Genomic DNA, 19060 nt, shown 5'->3' with positions numbered 1-19060 from the left:
ATATCACTTGCACAGTTCTACAATTGGAGGCATGAATGCATCATATTACAGATCTAATGCCATAATTTAATTCTTGCTCTGGGCAGAAATTTCATTTAATCAATTGTTGCCACCTGGCTCAATGTTTGCACCAACACGGGGGACCACCCACTAAATCAGAATGTATAAAGTGATTTAATAAACATTAAACAACAAACAACGGATGCACATATACCCTCACACCTTATGTATCTCTGGACCCGGAGACACCATACGGCAGAGAAAGACCTGCAGCTGCCTCTGAATAAGATCCTCATCTTTAATTTCTATGTGGTCGGCCCGGTCGGATACAATGCCTGTCGTCACATAGTCTGGGGTCATTATGTACTGGGAGAAGGAGGAAAAAAGAAAGTGTACATGAAGATGAGAGCAGGTCTGCAGTCACAATGCTTCCATTTAACATGACGGGGTCGGCAGAGGAGGAGGGGAATTTGGGGCAGCGTCTTGCCCTCTCAGCCCAATCGTGCGACCCAGGACAGCCCTGCAGAAAGACACCGGAGCCCCCGCAGGCTGACAGAGGACTCTCCCCATCAACACTCACATAATGCTGCTTTGGCACACACTCACAAGTAAGACAAGGCTTTACTCCGAGAGTGCCTGGCACGAGTCCAAGTAGCTTATGGCTTTTTGCCAGGGCAGAGGATACACCTAATTTTTATAGTCTGCACATTGTTTGAACTGTATAACAGAATTTAATACAAATGCAAACCATAATATTTTGTACACTGCATTTTTAGGGTCAAAATCTGTGATTAAAATTTTAACGATGGATCTGAGAAGTTGGTTTTAATATGAGTGAGCATTTTCTGCAAGCAACATTTCAAATTTAAATGTTTCTGTCAGAAATCTTAAGGCGACACTTGATTCTGATTCCCCTCTTCATCGAGATCCACCTCTTTTGTCCTGCTCCAAAGTCACTTGTTCGACTGGTCAATTACTATGTTTTTGTCCCTTGCAGCCTCACAAAGTCAAATAGATGTTTTCGCAGCTCCGTCTTGTGACAATGTTTGTGTGAATTATTCAGCCTTTGCTTCTATCAAATAACAATAACTCGAAATACCCTAATGCAGAATTGCTATCATTCAGGGACAAAACTCAAACTCACTTTCCAGCCACAGTCATCTTTTCTTGGAAAAAATAAGGTGTCAATCTTCCCAACTCCAACACCATTCACCTTTGTTATCCACGGTTGTATTATGATGAAAACACAATGCTTTGATGTACAGTAGCTAGTGAGATATTGCACGTGTGTGTTTTATATTAAGAGCTTAAGGATTGAGTTTCACATTGAAGATGACTGTTGAAAGTCACCTCTTGGACAGTGAAGGCAGCACTCTGCCCTCACTTTGCTCAGAGGAAACACCTGCAGAGAGCAACACATGTTGGTCTGCAGGGGAACCTCTGCTGTCTATTTTGCACTGATGAAATATTCCCAAGCAAAGCGGACTGTGACCTTGTTCTGATCATATGCAGCTCTGGATATTGTTTAAACGTGCCACCGGGGAAAGCCTGACGGAAAGGCATGCAGTGTTAGCGGAGCAGGTTTTTTTTGTAGTGAGCATCAGCAGCACTGTAAAATCTGACAAGTTGTCTTTATTGGAAAAAAAAAAAAAAATCTAGGAAACTGATTGCCTTAAAAACAGTAAGTAAATATAACTATTTTCTTTACTTCATGTCTACACTGTAAAATCTGAAAAGTTGATCCTACCTGAAATAATCTTGGAAACCAATTGCCTTTAAAGAGTAAATATAACTATTAGTCTACATTTATTTACTTTATATCTATGTGTTAGGTTTACTCAAAATTTAGCTGTATTTACTTATTTTTTTAAAGCTGTTTAAAAATGACAAGTGAAATTACCTTGTTCTATCTAAGTGTTAGCAACTTCAGTAAATCAATTTGGGCTGACCTAACTTGATCATGACAGAGAAGATTTTGCCTATGCTAAAGTTAGGAGATTTGCAAGTTCTTTTTTATTCACATGCTCAAGAAAATACAAATATGATAGAAACTTCACAAAATTAAGTAAATATAACTAAAATTCAAGTAAACTTAACAATTAGATATAAAGTAAACATAAATTAAGACTAATGTTATACTTACATTTTTATGTCAATCAGTTTCCTCAACTTGTTAGATTTTACAGTGTATTTGTTAGGATAAGTTTTAAATTAAGTCATATTTACTTAATTTTTCAAAGTCATTGCAACTTAAAAATGACAATTTTAATAAAATCAGTCTTTCAAAGTTTTATCAACTTAGAATCTATTCAATCACATTTGTTTTTCTCAATCCTCTTATCATGATTAAGTTAAGTCAGACTAACTCTGTTTACTGAAATTTCTAACTCTTAGAAAGAACAAGGTAATTTAACTTGTTATTTTTAGGTTGCAACAACTTCACAAAATTAAGTAAATACAGCTAAATCTTGAGTAAACTTAATTAGGTATAAAGTAACCATAAATAAGACTAATAGTTATTATATTTACATTTCTTTTTCAAAGCAAACGATTTCCAAGATTATTTAAAATATGACATATATGACTCGTCATATTTTATAGTGAGCTTGATGGAGGGCAACAAGCTAAAGCCTGGGAGGAGCTTTACTGTGCAGCAGCTCTGCTTCTTCAGGTTTTCTGTGTGAGAAAGTTTTCTCCCTCCATGCAGCCTGGTTAAATTAGCCCCAGAGCCAGAGTGTGGACAGCAGCTGGAGTGCAAGAGTCAGCTCTGGCAGTGGTGATAATCAGCAGGGAGGATGTGGAGAGAGAAACCCTCAGGGAGGAGGGGGCTGGCAAGGGGGGTTGGTGGCTGTGATCTTACAGGCCCAATCAGAACCCAAGTGGAGCCGAGGCCTCATGCAGTGTAACAGCACACCATCGTGCTGCAGCACTCAACATCCTGGACACAGAGCAGGTCTCCTCCCTAACCGGCTGCTTAACCCTTTCAGAGTGTGTGTGCGTGGCTCCCCTGGCCCTCATTCGCTCATCACCGCACTAATCAGCCTCAGAGACAGCAGCTGCAGGGAGCCCCACTCCTAACCTGGGCTGGAGAGGCTGTTATCCTCAGTGAGAGGAGTGCAAATACAGAGCTTAGTGTTCTCAACAGGGACCACAGAGCATCCACATGTCTGACACTGGCTGCTTCCTCTATTGTGTCACATTCAACTCAATCGGCAGATAAACAATGTCAGCAGGTAATGTGGTTCTTTATTAGACAGCAGGGTTTTGAGACGTACTCAAATCCTTTACTTCAGCTAAAGTAGCAATAGGCTATTACAACGTAAAAATACAAGTGAAAGTCTTTCATTCCTAATGAATGACATTTATATTAATACTACACAAGGGTGTAGTTTTATTCCAATATTGGGGGGACTAGGGATGTCCCGATCACGTTATTTTGCCCCTTAGCCTGATGTGAGTCATTTAATATAGAATATCTGTCGATACTGAGTCCCGATTCAATACTTTTGTTTTCCTAGATAATACAGCTGCACAGTGCACACTTTAAGAAGGCTTCTTTAAAGTTAATACAAAAATATCTACATCCATGTTAGTTAGTTATTATTGTTTATTCTGATGACCCCCCTTCTATCTTGTTGGCTTCCTTGCTGTCTCGAGGGAATGTCTCTGGCCCTATTAAAGTCCAGTGTTTGTTGCTATGTTGCAGCCTGCGTCTCAGTAACATGAACTATCTGTATTCTGTTTAGTGTTTATTTTAGTCATCTGCACATCTTTTGGGCAGATTACAGTTCATTAATAAATAAGCCATGTTGGCTTTTTGCTTGCAAGGCTTTTGTTCCACTTCACAGTGGTGAGAGTGGCTTTAGTAAGCTGCGTACTGGTCTCCTCTGCTCTGTCCGAGTGGGGCGGAGAAACACCATGCATTAAAGAGGAAAGGAAAACATAAGACTCTCGCACTGAGCTGAAATGAAACGTTATTTACCAAAAACTTTGGTAAATAACATAAATAGACAATATCAGACTGCGTTTTAATTTATGGTGTGTGGGGTTTTGTGGCAGCTGCTGCTTAATTAAGTTCAGCAGATATATTTATCAGTCATTTTCAGTCATTTTCTATAACTGCTTGTCCTCGTAAGGGTCGCGGGGGGCTGGAGCTGGAGCCAATCCCAGCTGTCATCGGGCGGAAGGCGGGAAACACCCTGGACAGCTCGCCAGACTATCGCAGGGCAGACAACCATACATGCTCACAGTCACACCTAAGGGCAATTTAGAGTCACCAATCAACCTGACCTGCATGTCTTTGGACTGTGGGAGGAAGACAGAGACCCCGGGGAGAACCCACGCAGACACATGCAAACTTCGCACAGAAGGGCCCCCGCCCACAGTCCGATCCCCGGTCCAACTAGGTTTTGAACCAGGGACCCTCTCGCTGTGAGGCAACAGTGCTAACCACGACACCACCATGCCGCCCAGATATATTTATACATATACTTATTGATCATATGTATAATCTGAGTTTACAAAGTACAGTAACCAGTAGCTACTGCTGACAGATAAATGCATTGGAGTAAAAGTACAATATTCCTCTGTCATGTTAAGGGGTAAAATATTCAAGTAAACTACAAGTACCTCAAAAGTTTATTGTATTTTTGTGATGTTCTTATTATCTGTCCATTTTACTGGTCAGCTCTGACCACCTGTCAGCAGTAAATCAGTGGGAGTTTAAATAAAGCCCTGATTAATGTTTAGGAAAAAGAATAATGTACTGTAGTAGTTGTTTCTACAGTGCTGGTAAATGCGGCATATCCTCACTAAATCAGACTTCAGGTCAGGCCAGCTCAGAGGTTGCACGCGACCAGTGGTTCATCAACGTGTGCGTGACACATGGACATGATGGAGGGTGTGGAGGAACGTCCGGACAGGTAGGGTCAGAGCCAGGTCTGATTACACAGCTGCTGATCCTCCACAAGAACCCAGAGACAAACCAGCACCCCATTCCTGCTACAGTCCTTGAATACATCCATCCTCTGTCCCCCTGATGAAACAGACCCGACCTCAGATACTGCACTCCACACCGCCTCGTGGTCTGGGATACAAAGTTTAGTCACAAAACTAACTCAGGTTGACTTTCTGTGGAACAGTTTGTTTTTGTGTCACCGTGTAAAGGCAACAAACGTGTTCAAAGATCACACCAATGAATTACTCACAGTCTCTCCATAATGTCTAGTCCAAGAAACACTTCTACCAAAGAATTGAGTGATACTGGCAGAGCCGATGCGATCTCAGAGACCCAGCTTGACATGACATGAAGAAACGATTTTATGTTGTCTGTCAAATATACGGGAAAAAAAATCAATGCAACTTGACAGCATTACATAAAGAGCTTTTGTGCCTTGATATTTCTTTTCTGCCTGTGTACTTTTGTCTGGGGTGTGCAGAGTCGTTCTCAAGGCCCAGGGGGAGCAGAGCTGGCGAGAACAATGTGGGAACCCAAGGAGCAAACTGCACATGTTGTCTTTTCTCTACAATTTCTGCTGTGACTCCAAAAGAGGCTGCATCTTTACAGACCATTTCATACGGCAACATCATCCATCACTGCAGACATGTCTGACTGCACCTTCTGCACAAGTCCCCAACATGACCCCTGAATTCTTCCAAGATGAAGACGTTCAAAATCAACAGTGCCATAGTTTTGAAACCCTTCAAAATGCAGGATTAATGAGCAGAATTAAGATTTAACACAACATTGTTTTTTCCTAATCGGACTCTCTCTTCATTATTTTCTGTGCTGCCGAGTGCATTTTGTGGCTTTGTAATGAGCATTTTTGTAAATGAACAGTGATACATTGTATAAATTGCTAAATTGACATTTAAGTGCACAACTGCATCAAACTCGCATTTAATTTAACCAAACTAAGTGCATCCATCTGCAGATCATTAACCACAGGAGCTAATCCAAAAATCAAAAGTACTTGGTTTCAGAGAAACTGCAAACTACACAGCTAAAATGGAAGTGCTACCTAATGTGAAAGCTAGCCATAGATAGCATTAGCTAACACTCAAACAAAATTACATAGGCCACTGATTTCTCCCCTAGCTGTTGTTTGTAATTGAACAATATAAATTAACATCTTGATAATTCAGCACATTAATGCCTTTACTAAATGAATCATTAAATCCAGTCGTGAAGGAGAAAGAAATATGCAGCTGAACTCGTGCTAACTAGCTTTGCAGAGTGATTTGGTGTGGTTAAGCTATCCAAATTACATTTTATTTATGTAAGATAGTAGGGACATTCATAACCTTGATTTCTATATACATGTAAATATCGACAGTAGTACTGACAAACATAGCAGAGTTTTATTTAATATACACAAAGTTATTAAAGTTAAGCTAAAGGAACACATTTAGCTTGATTGTGGGTATTGCAGTTATAAAGTATTATGTTAGCTCTATGGCAATGATGTTTTAGGGTTAAACAACAGGAAAAAAGTCTGTCCACCGTAGCTCCATTAAGTGCAATTTATTAATGTCCACAAGTGACGTTTTGACCTAACTCTCTTCTTTAGACTTCCACTTTTCAACAATGTTTTAGGGTAAAATTATAATCCTAAAAACACATAAAACATTGCAACATTTTCATCTGTTGTACATTTGTCTATCCAGCCCAAATACCCATTTTCTCAACACTGCTGTATGACATACAGAAACAGCACACATGGGAATATGGGAAAAAGGTTTGTGGGAAATGATCAACCACTTTCTGCAGCAGGATCCATATAATCTGATTACGCCTAAAATCTGAGTTTAGTGCAGATGACAAGGCGACAAGCACTACTGACTGCCCAGGTACAACCAGGGGGAGCTGGGTGTGCCTGTGTGGCCCTGTAACACTCCAGGCCTCACCCTGCAGAGCCTCAGCCATGGCCGAATGCAACAGCCTCCCACTCTCCCTCTTGTCTAGAAGAGGATCAGCGGCAGCTTAGAGCTGCCCGGGCTGGGAGGTGAACAAGTGGGGCTTTGAGGAGCCCTCTGCCAGTCAGACGGAGAGCTCCAGGCCTCCAGCCCTCAGGGGTTAACCTCTCAGACTGCCAAGCAAAATACTGCAAGAGTCTCGCAATTACAGAGACAGTCAAAGGCCACACGCAATTTCCAGAGCTATTTACACAGTTAGAAGCCCCCCCCCTCCACAACTGACAAGAATAGGCAGAATTAAGATGGTAGAAAGGTAAGGTAGGCTCTTAAATACACTTTGCTCTCCTATAGCTGCAATCCATTCACAAAGAAAATGATGGTTACGCAAATAAAAGAATATGTCTGCAGTGCGTGAGTAATGCAGCATATAGCCTGGAACACAGAGATACATTCAAAAATACTTTTTAAGACTCAGAGAGTTTCGGGTTTATATAAAGGGTGATGAATCTTTGGGAAGCTTAAAATGTTGGATAAACTTAGTTGTAGGGGTTAGATGTTCTGGATAAAACAACAATATTAATTATCTAAACTATTTATTATATTTGTACTATTCATTCCCTGCACTTGCACATTTCATATCTAATGAATACGTTGAAACTTTACGTTTCTCTATGTTTCAAGTTTCAAGTTTATGTTGTGAAAGCACTGTGGTTAACGTGTGGTTAGGTTTAGGCACAAAAACCACTTGCTTAGGGTTAGGAAAATATGTTTTGACTTAAAATAGCCAGTTTGGTCACCATACATGACTGGAAATGTCAGTGGTCTCGAACACTGGTCTGCTGCTGTCTGCTGCTTTGCAGCCGTCTTGCAAGGGTCACGCCATCCACCATCCAGCAATTCAACTCGTATACATGCAACCTAAATGATATCACTTGAAAAAATATTGATATGATAAATCTGAAATGTGAAAATGTCACATATCTGTGGTTTGCAGCAACAAACAAAGACATCATTTTATCCTGGCGACTGGTCTGGTCACAGACAAAGGTTGGGAACCAATGGTCTAAAACAGCCAAAGATCATTAAGTGATGGTGCCATGGTGAAGTGTCATATTGTTGACTGTTGACAAATTATCAATAAAATATTGGACACAATCCCACTTATTACAGCATTATAGTAAAAGTAGTTTACTAAAATGAAAAACACAAATTTGAATTCCACCTAAAGTAATGTAGCAACTATCGCGGAAAATTTTAAAAAAAACAAATCAGTTTTTACTTAATGTAGTAGCAGCATTACACTAAAGCCTGAATATCTGCCGCAAATTGTGCTTTCTGTTTACGACACCTGTGTGTAGTGGACATAAACAAAGGATTACATGCTCAAAACAGCTGATCCCGATAAATAAAAAAATGGGATGATCAGGCCCAATACCGATCCTTCTGATATGATCTTAAAATCCTTAATGTATTTTGTTATACTTTAAGTTTCCAGTGACCATGCACTTCCCCTTTACATCAGTGTATCAAGTACTTGGTCCTGCTGTGCAGCAGTGTATGACGAGACTGTGCAGTGAGTCTGTATCAGAAACAGTTGTACCTCCTGGCGGGCCGGTGCAGTGGTGCTCTCAGTGGACTGTGGGGGCCCCAGCATCCTCTAACCTGCACAGCTGTTCTCCAGGTCTAGAGCCTCTCCAGAGCCCGACAGTTCCTTCTGCTTTGGGGACCGCCCGCCCGGGGGGCATGAAGCACTAATAATAACAACATCCAACATGCAGGCCCAGGGTCAGACGCAAAGCGTGACCCTCCCCATCACAGCACCAGAACCTGGACAGGAGCCAGGACACAGAGCCACGCTGCAGCCTGGGAGAGCAGGGTGAGAAGGACGGGGGTGGGCGTGTAGGGGGGTGAGGGGGGTGTGTGTCTGTGGGTGGCTGGAGCTTTCAGGTCTCCTTTCACTTCCTGCTTATTGCCCCTCCACCACCATTTTGGGGGTGGAGGAGGGTTTGCAGAGTGGGTCATTATGCAAGAGGGTGGGACAGGTTTTTGGATATATCTAGGAGCTTGTAGTCACATAGAGGCTCAGATTTTAAAATGTTGAGGCTAGATAATAACTGATAAATGTCATTAGTCGTGGAATGTACAGATGTACATTTAGTCAATTACTGTGCTCAGGTATGGATTTGAGGTACTTGTACTTTACCTGAGTATTTTCGTTTCATACTACTTTATACTTTTACTCCACTACATTTTAGAGGGAAATACTGTACTTTTGACTTCAATACATTTATCTGCTAGCTTAAGTTACTTTACAAGTTAAGATTTTTGCATAAAAACAGGAGAAGAGTTTTTAAACATATTTGCTACAAATTAAATTACCAAACAGTTTATACAAGTACAGCTGCAACAATTATTAATCAATCAATCATTGATTCCCAGCAAATTAAGTGTCGGGTTCGGGATTTTTTAATGTTTTTTTAATGTATTTTTTTCCTTGAAGTTTGTTCTGCATTGGGCACTTTTACTTTTAATACTTTAAGTACATTTTCCTGATTATACTTGCTTAAGTACCATTTCAAATCCAAGACTTTTACTTGTAACAGAGTATTTTCACAGGGTGGTACTAATAATTATACTCGCGTAAAGGATCTGAATACTTCTTCCACCACTGAATGTCATACCTGAAAAGGATAATGTGCCAAAGGTAAACTGCTGAAAATAGCATCAAGATGAAAGCGTTTTGCTTCTCAGCACCTGTGTTTTGCTGTAGCTCACCCACACATGTAGCACTGAACCGAGAGAATGCAAGTATCTTAAACGACAGAGTCGAGAGGCACAGCAATATCAGCTCATGCATTGAACTGGAGCTTCTGGATTTAGCACTCATGTCTCTAACTTAAATAGATTGTAAACTGTTTATTTGGATTCCAAATTAACAGAGATCTTGGTCAAAGAATGTTAACTTACATCAAAGAAAACTGGAACTCATGTGCTTCGCCCTGTACAAAAACTGAAACAACAAATTCCTGCTCTGAATAACAATCCTGAGTTTGTTATGCTCAAGCCTTCAGAGCACAAACACAGAGCTCCGCCCCAGTCAGGTCTTACAGGTCGGCCAGCGGTGCACTTGTGGTTTCTCACACACTCCATACGAGGGGGAATACTTGGCCCTAATTAGCACTGAGCATCTGGCAAATGTCAGTGTGTGTCTGTGTGCAGCATTCCTATTTACTTAGTAAGCCCGCTGGAAAAAAACACTGTGAGAGCATTGCAGCGTTTCAGACTGGGGTCCTGGGAGTGTTTTGTTATCCTATTGTGAGTGACATATGTGTAATTTAATAGCAGTCTTCTCACTATCCCCTGATTCTTGTGTACGGTTAAGGTTTACCAAGCATTTCTCATTCTACTGTAGGTCGCATACACTCCCACCAACATATCCATTACTGTTAGCTTAGTAGAAATACTCTGAATGGCCTTCGCTACTGGATTTGATTTTGTCATCTATTATTTCAATCGTTCTGTTTGCAAAGGATAATGTTCCCAAAGGATAATGCTTGTCCTGCAGCCAAATAATATTTTAATCACTACTTGTGATTCTGGGGCAGCTGTCGAAACTGAGAACATCACATGTGAAGAGAAATTTTAAAACTGCACATAATCTCACTGGGCTTTTGTTCCCATTGGGGATGTCAGTTTCGGTAGATTTTGCTTTTCATTGACCGACCCATTCCCCAGTAACTAAACGTTTAATTTTTAGGGAGAAAAAAACAATAAAAACAGTAAGGAAAAATACAAGAAGCCTATCCCATTCTGTTGGTTTTGCTGAATGACAGCTGGCAAGTCGCGTTAGCATGTGGAAACATGCACACTGCCCAACCTCCGGTCTCCACTGGTTAGCTAACGTTAGCTGCTCTGCACTGCACACCACCTGGGTCTGAAGCTAGCCAGCGGTGCCGGTCTCCTGACAAGTAGCCCCTTTGAGTAAGCAGCTTTACTTTTGGCCACAAAACCCCTTAAGTATTTGTTAATACTACTACTTTTTACACAGAGATCACAATAGGGCTGCCAGGATGTCCCTTCTTTATGCTGCCTTTGCATTTTTACACAGAACCAAACGGCGGCAGGAGCATGCTGCTCCAGTGTGTGATTATAAACTGCATGTGGCACTGCAGAATCATAAAGGTGTGACAGGCATGAAAAATACACAGCACCGGCCTCTGGTGTTACATAAGACATACATGTTGGCAGCGCTTTCTAAACAATAACAAAGGCATAACATGGCAACAGCAATCATTTGCTGTTTCTGTTATATGGTGGCTGATCTCATCCTCTGCTCAGAGAGTAAGGCCCTCCTGTACCTCATTGTTATCTAAATTTGCTGACATTTAAGGCCACTGTGGTTCTTCTTTGAGTTACCAGCTACTTTTCAAATCTCCTGCAGTGGGTGGCACATATAACGTGTCGTCAAATTGTCACACATCCTGCCCTCTGTCCCGTCCTGTCCTGTTGGCTGTCCTCTTTATGCAGATATGAATTACGGCACTGTTACCTACCATGGCGGCTTGAAGGCAAGACCACTCTGTCGCCCCATCACCAGATCATACCTTATATACAGAATAGCGAGGTACCACAATGGCACAATATTGCCGCTTTAAACAGGATGTGTAAAAGGGGCTTATGTCAGCACCACTAGCCATACTGAGACTGCTAACTGAGCTATCAGAGCTGACAGTGAGTTTGTGCTTCAAGATTGAGCCACTTAATGCACTTGATCAACCTGGGGAGAGACTGCATGGTGGGCAACGGAAGTATTATAGGAAGTCTGGATACAGCCATGGGGGCGGGGCCCCGTTCATTCCTATGAGAGCTGCTAATTGGCCCATGAACCAAATAATGCTCTTTTACTGGGTGTAGAATCAGTGTAGAATACCCAGATCTACTGGCCTATAGGGCATGCACATTAGACACTTACAGCAGCCAAGTGTGCCCAAGCGCAGCCAAGTGTGCCTGAGCAGGTAACCTCCACCAGTGGAGCAACTGACTTACGATTTAGTGCCTCACTAGCTTGAATGGCGGTGAAAATGTTAGCGAACTGGATGGCTTAAATGTATATAGTGAAATGAGGCGTTTCACAGGAGTTTTGATGCTCACAAAAAAACTATTTACTGATTTAAAGATGGCACTTTCCCGATGTAAGTCAATGGGGTAAAGTCTCTCTGGGCCAGTGGGCATCACGTAACCAACACTGACAGTGTAGTTCCACTTTTGGCCACTGCTCAACCAGTCAAAAATGTTCTCTGTGGTTAACCGCTGACATTCTTAGCTCCCATTTAGTAGCAGAGAAACAACCTGTCATCACATGTTTAGCTACTGATATTATTCTACCCGCCCGAGTTATGACGTAAACTAACCACATATTCCCTAAGATATACTCATTGTACACTTTGTTCCAGATTGTAACACTCTACTCTCCTTATACACAAAGCTGATAGTATTCCAAAACGTAAACACCTAGGTGAAATCCATGCTCCTGGGGAAACAACAAAGACAGCAGTTCACAGCAGTTCAGTGCACTCGCTACGAAGCTACATAACAGCAACAGACAAGTGGAGTTCAGTCCAGTCAGCTTGATCGCAGCCTCGATCTCCAACCTGACAAGATTACACAGAGGCTTCCTGTCTCCTCGGCCGCACTGAGATACCATCTCAGTCTGACTTCTCGCTCCCCTCCCATGCGGCTAAGTCCCAGCCTCAGATAGCAACAATTACAGCCTAATGGGACAGTTTTAATTGGAAAACTACATCTAGGAGAGCACATGTTCATCCAACTCCACAGCACGGCTCATTTAAGAGATTAATACGCAGGCAGGTCGTGCAGTACAAGAAAAGTCAGTGTTAAGATTTAGTAACAGCTAGTCAAGGCGGCCATTCATGTGCAGATCAAAACAAAAAGCCCACTCTTAATGTTTTCTGTTGATTTTTTTTTCTACAGAAATAATTTCACAATTAAATCCTCCATGCTGTGCAGCACATTGACACTTGAATGTTTCTCATTTTTCCAAATATTAATAACTCATTTTCTGTTAAAGCACACATTGAAAATTAGTCCTCCATGGATTTTCAACAAACTGGTAGATGTTATGTTGTATTTTGGTGCTGCACATGGAGTAAATGAGAACCAAATGCCACAGCAGGTTCCAGTCATTGATGATTATATGTAGTATGATGACTCAAAACTCACTGGGCCATTTGCATGTGTTCAAGCCAATTAAAAAAGCACAGCAAAGAGAAAGAGGGAGCGGTAAAAAAGGTTTTATCGGGCTCTAATGAAGGACAGGATTATTTCTACAAACATGCATCATTTGTGACAAAAATAACAAGTTTTGTCACGCAGCTGTTGGCTCACTGTCAATCACGATAACAAAATCCAGTGCTTTATTCGCACTAACTGATCTATTTTTATGTCGTCTGAATAGAAATCTGGCTTAATACACGCTTGATTCAAAGTGCACCATGATCCCAAATCATTTAGCCGACAAATGTAATCACAGACTGCAAGTTCTGGTCGTACACAGATGGAAATCAATTACCCTGAATATTGCTGAAAAACCATGGCATTTTCAGGACTTGTTCATTTCATGCACATCTGCCATTTATTCTAAATCATGATGAACATTTGTGTTGTTGTTTTTTTTATCGAGGAGATTAAAAATGTCCTGTGTAAAAACATTTAGTTGAAAATAATACCCCAACTGTTGCTGCTATTTTTAGATTTACTGGAACAAATACGGTTTAAATATGCACCGCCAAAGGAATCATGTCATGTTTACAGAGCGGGGAACCAGCAGACTGGACTCCAGGGACTTCTACTAAACTATCAACACCACCACTTTCATCACATCCTTCACTTGAGCAAATTACCATATCAGCAGCATGATCTGAAAGCGGTCCAAGAAACCGCAATCTCTGCTTTCTGACGCACAATTAAAAGATGTCAAACTCGGTTTCTTTTTCACTGTTTTGGTTCTGGCTGTCAGCGCATCAAACATTATCTTAAAGAGGACTCATTTAGCAGAGAAAAGGGACCGGCCAGGTTCACTGACGGTGAAGAGGGGGCTCAGTAGCCTCGGGGTATGTGGGTAACCAAGGAGCACAAAAGAAATGTGAACATGATAAGAAAAGCAGTGATGGTGGGAGGGTGGGGGCGGCAGAGGGGGAGGACTCCAACTTTCCTGCCCGGCTCTCTCCTGGGAACCTGGGGGCTAAGACGTTGGAGCTCCTCCACATAGGTATCATATTCAGCAGGTCCTTCAGTGCAGCTGGGCTCCGGTCCAGAACTGCCTGACTGTCTGTCTCAGCGGAGAGATGCAGAGGCGCCATAAGGTAACAGTAGCAGAAACGCCAACAGGTGAAACCGAATATTCACCCCAAGCTTGATACTGTTGTTGTCATTTCATAGAATAATGGCACTAAGCCTTTCTACCCGCTTTAATGTAAGTTACATGGAATTATTTGCATGATTAAACTTGCTCAAACATGGTAGAGAAAAGCAGGGAAATACAAGCATTAATGGATGTTACTCCCCTTTTATTTCTTTTGAAATAAATGAGAGAGGGTAGATTGAAATCCATGACAGTTTCAGACATAAATCAACCTCCCACATCTCCACTCTGACACAACATAATAGACAGACTGTGTCCACCTTACAAAAGCGCAGCGACTGATGGCCCACTGCTGGATCCACTGTAATAGCCTCGACTCCTGAAGAAAGTGGGCTGCCTTCTTTAGATTTCAATCCACTGCACCTGAGTGGCTGCTTGACTGCAGATGGGGAATAAGCTGAAATATTCAGCCTGGATGTAGCTTTGTTTTTTTATATATAAACCTGACATACTGTATATACTGCTATGACATCTAAAAAACACCAATCTTTAGACAGATCAAGACAGGTGATGCAATGGCTTTGTGATCTCTGCCTTCAATATTTAGTTTGGACTGAAAATACAGAAAAAAAAATACAAATCTAAAGAAAGTAAACTGCTATTGACAGTTTATAAAAAATACTTTTCAAAAACACCTTTTGAAATGTGCATCAAATCACAAGTTGTGCTGCGAGTAACGATTATTTTCATCAGGGTCCCCACACCTTCTTAACATCAAACTGAAGGACTTTTTAAGGCCTCAGCATGGCATAGTCTGACATATGCATCAAGGTTGAAATACTGTTACAACACTAAATTTTTATGACAACTACCAGATTTCCAGAAGCTTACAGACAACAATATAAGATAGAACAATAAGATAGGGAGGCTTGAATGTGTGAACATTTCTCAATTGACGTGTTACATTGATGGCAGATAATATAAAATATATTTTATTTGTATTCCTACCCATATTATATATATCTGAGCACTTTCAATGACCAATGTCTATTTATGTCTATTTTAAAAAACTTTCAAGGCCTTGATATTCCTATTTCAAGGAACAGTGGGAACCCTGTTTCATTATACATTAATCTGCTAATCAACTGTTGGTCAGACCAACAGTCCAAAATCCAGAGATATAGGATTTATTGTAATGTAATGTCAAAGAAAAGCAGCAAATATTCACATTTGAAAAAGTTGGAACTATAACATGTTTACAATTTTTGCTTGAAAAATTACCCTACATGGTCGACTGACAAATTGATTAATTAACTAATCATTTAAGCTCTAATCAGAAGTGAATACTTTATACTTAGCCAAAGAGTTTTGATGATGAAAAATAAACATATCACAGGATGTTACAAGTAGGATCACAATTGTGCAATTACAGTTTATTCTGAAGTTAAATTACTGCATTTTAAGTGCAGTGTAGTGGCAAAACGGTTATGCGTCTATAGACTATTTCTTGGTTCGAACTCTGCTGGTTGCTGAGCCACTAGTCTAACTGTGCAAGAAAGAAGGTGAGCGTGTCTCCCAAAATGCACCTAAAACAATCCCCTTTATACTTTTGAGTATTTGCAGACAGGTGCAAAGGGACATGAGGGCCCAGGATAGACTTAGTGTGTGAACTGTGGAGAGAATAATTAAGCTTCTGTAAACTAAACTGTGTGGTCCGAAGGAGCAAAAGGGGTTTCACAGCCTTCTGACAACCGCACAGAGGCCTGCAGATCGTCCAAACAATCCATATCCACACAAGTTTGTTCTCCCGCTACACCAGATATGCAAGGACTGGAGTAGGTGCATCAACATCTTGCACAAAAACCTGACGATGGCTCTATTAAACAGTCTTGTACTGCTGGTGGAACTAATGAGACAGCACATGTGCCTACTAAACAATAATGCCACTTCCCACTAGCAGGTCAGTCGGCTGAGCTTGTGCAGTGCAATGTGAAATGTGCACTCACAGCAGAAAAAGCAGTGAAAACTACAGTGAGATGAGGCCCCTTGTGGCCACGAGTGGATTCAATCAATCTGAATTAGAGATGTGAAGAGTTCCAAGGTTTTGTCTTGTTTCATGTGAAGAGGGAGAAAAAATTGAAAATTGACCCGGCAGCCTTCATTTAGTGACAATGTGCTAAAGTATCATAAAGTATGATGGGTATTCATCACAGTGATCTGCACAAGCGGGGGCAATACAGTGGCACAAAGGTTTTCAATTGAAAACCATAATACTCATTAGTGTAACACTCAACATCAGCGGCAATCAGAAGTTGCATTAGCCGTGAGAGGGTGGGCCTGGACAAAATTACATCCCTAAAATGGCTCAAATATAAAAGACATACTGGAAAATGCATTAATCAGGCCAGCTGGGATCTATAGCACGGGATTATGCACTGACAAGACTACGTATATCGATATATTGTCTCGCTCATATACTAGGCCTCATTCAGGTGATATTCAAGTGGTGAACTGTTCAGTTTCTACAGCCCTGACAAGAATGACTACTAAAAATGTATGTTTTCTTTACATTGTCAAGTCATTTATCAGTTTAAGATCAGGAAGAATATGAGAATATCTACAAATACTAAAGAAAATACTGCCTCATAATGGGCCTCAAAGCAGAATACAGGAGGTGACTAACAGCACTAACAGAACATTGTGATTTTCAAGCAATCACAGAGCAATTTAAATATACTGAAGTGCCTTAAAAAACTGAAAGAAAAATTTCTTTCACTGATAAAGGGGACAGGAGCCCAGTGGGGTCTGTCATTGGGTTTAACCAAAAAAAAAGAGGAATTAAATTAATATTTCCCATTATATTGCATTATTCATAAGTATTTTATGAAATAAATTATTTATTAATCACATTAGATTAAGCAAAACACTTTGACTCATATGACAATAAACAAGAGATCCATATTAATGAGGAGCTATGGCACCATATGATCTAAAATGTTGGACTCCCTGCCATGGATGAAATAAGTAAAACCATCCATTATGAAACTGATCATTAATACTATTTTTTACACCCTTTAGACTGTTTAAAATGGGCCTAACCCAGTAAAAAAATGTTATAAATCTAACAAGGATATGTCTAGTGTATTTTTTGAAAACTTCATAGGGTTTTCCACACATTTTCATAGACAAAATGTCAAATCTTTTCCATGACTCTTCAAATACAAATAGTAAAATTTCAATTTCGGAAAAGCATGTGCTCCATATCTGTGGCACTTGCAGTCCCGGTTACGATACTTTTCTGCACACATGCACGCGCACACACACATACTGTACAGGAGAGTATGACTTCCCATAACAAATTCCGCCACACTACGTCACACATCCACTTAACCTGTCTCAAAGGGGAAGATTTGGCCAGTAACAGTCAAGAAAAATGAGAAGAAAGCAAATTTTCCATTAATATCGAGCAGCAAATTAGTTGTTTGAATTAATATGCCTCACTAAACATCGTACATCCTTCGACGCGACAACTGCACATTCAAACGTCGGTGCTAAAATGATGTATCCCGAAGCTCTAAGTCGACACATATTAAATTCGCTGGTATGTTACACTAAGTGGAAGGTTACCTCTGGATGATATCTGTGACATTAATTTCACCACGGGCAACTGAATTCCTTGACTTTTCCAAGACGTTCAATGATTTTGATTAATTTCAAGAAATTTCCATGCTTGTCAACGTGATTGCGTAAATCCATGACTTTTATACAATTTCCTTTCATAATACATTAATTCATTCGTGCTACTAAATGAAATTGAAATTACTGTGTTTCAATACACAATGATAATAAAATATCTATCTGAAGAACACAAAACACCAAAGACAAACCATTTCCAATATAAACCCAACTGGGAAAAAGGTGTCAGTTGTGACATAATGGGAAACACAAAGAGAGACTGCTAGTAAATATGACATGTCTAATACTTGATAATAGTCTAATGTTTTATGATTGTCCCTTGGCACCGCCATTTTTGAAACAGTGTTGAGAAAACCTGAAAGGGGCTACAACAACATCCAGAATACCTAACGCGAAGTTACATTAGGCTAACGTTAGCGAGCTAAAGGTAGCAATTTTTAACGCAGCAGCCAGTGTAATTTACCTAACTACTGCTACTACTGTATGTCGTATCAAGAAGTTTTCGACTCTAACAGAAGCTACGCGAAGACTGCAACTTTGTAAGTACATTTTAAAAAGCTGTTTCAGTTAAAAAAGAAGTGAGCTTACCGAACCTCCCGCTCTTCATCTCCGCTTGAGGCGAAAGTTACATTAGCCGCTGCTAGCAAACGCATCGGGAGCCGAATTCCCGGTCGAACAGTTGACGGGGGAGTTGCATTGTGGGTAATGGAGGCGCTAGATTTTGAAAGGGAAAAGAATGTGTGGAATAAAATAAAATAAAATAAATACCTTTACAGCCATTTAAGCCATGATAGCTTATACCAAATCACACAGACTGAATCATCTCTCTAACTGTTTAATGGATAGTCATTGACACAATATTTGTACAAACATTCATGGTCCCTGGAGGACAAATCCTTTTGACAAAGACTTTTGTCTAATGATGTTAGGTCAAAGTTTTCATTTATCCTGTGAAATATCTCAGCATTTTGATGGAGTGACCCCACAATTTGTATCAATATAGGCCCAATTTTAATGTTGCCCATATAGGCCTCTTAACACTCACAGACTTATTTGTCACCTAGAAAG

General features: G+C 40.6%; 1 protein-coding gene across 2 annotated transcripts in view; it reads right to left on the bottom strand.

Moving 5' to 3' along the window:
- dlx1a (distal-less homeobox 1a) overlaps positions 1 to 18710 on the bottom strand; it is a 34378-nt gene extending 15668 nt beyond the window's left edge. Inside the window, exon 1 of one of the 2 annotated variants that reach the window (XM_042495163.2) lies at positions 18581 to 18710. The gene's annotated coding sequence lies outside the window, so the exon portion shown is untranslated. The remainder of the gene's footprint in view (positions 1 to 18580) is intronic. The other variant, XM_088083252.1, reaches the window with a different exon arrangement.
- Between the last annotated feature and the right edge of the window lie 350 nt (positions 18711 to 19060).

Source organism: Plectropomus leopardus, chromosome 10 (genome assembly GCF_026936395.1).
Source record: "Plectropomus leopardus strain MGB_pleo_1.0 chromosome 10, ASM2693639v1, whole genome shotgun sequence".
In the NCBI taxonomy this organism is placed as follows: Eukaryota; Metazoa; Chordata; class Actinopteri; order Perciformes; family Serranidae; genus Plectropomus; species Plectropomus leopardus.
Note: the sequence above shows the minus strand (reverse complement) of the source record. Positions and strands in the feature narration are given on the sequence as shown.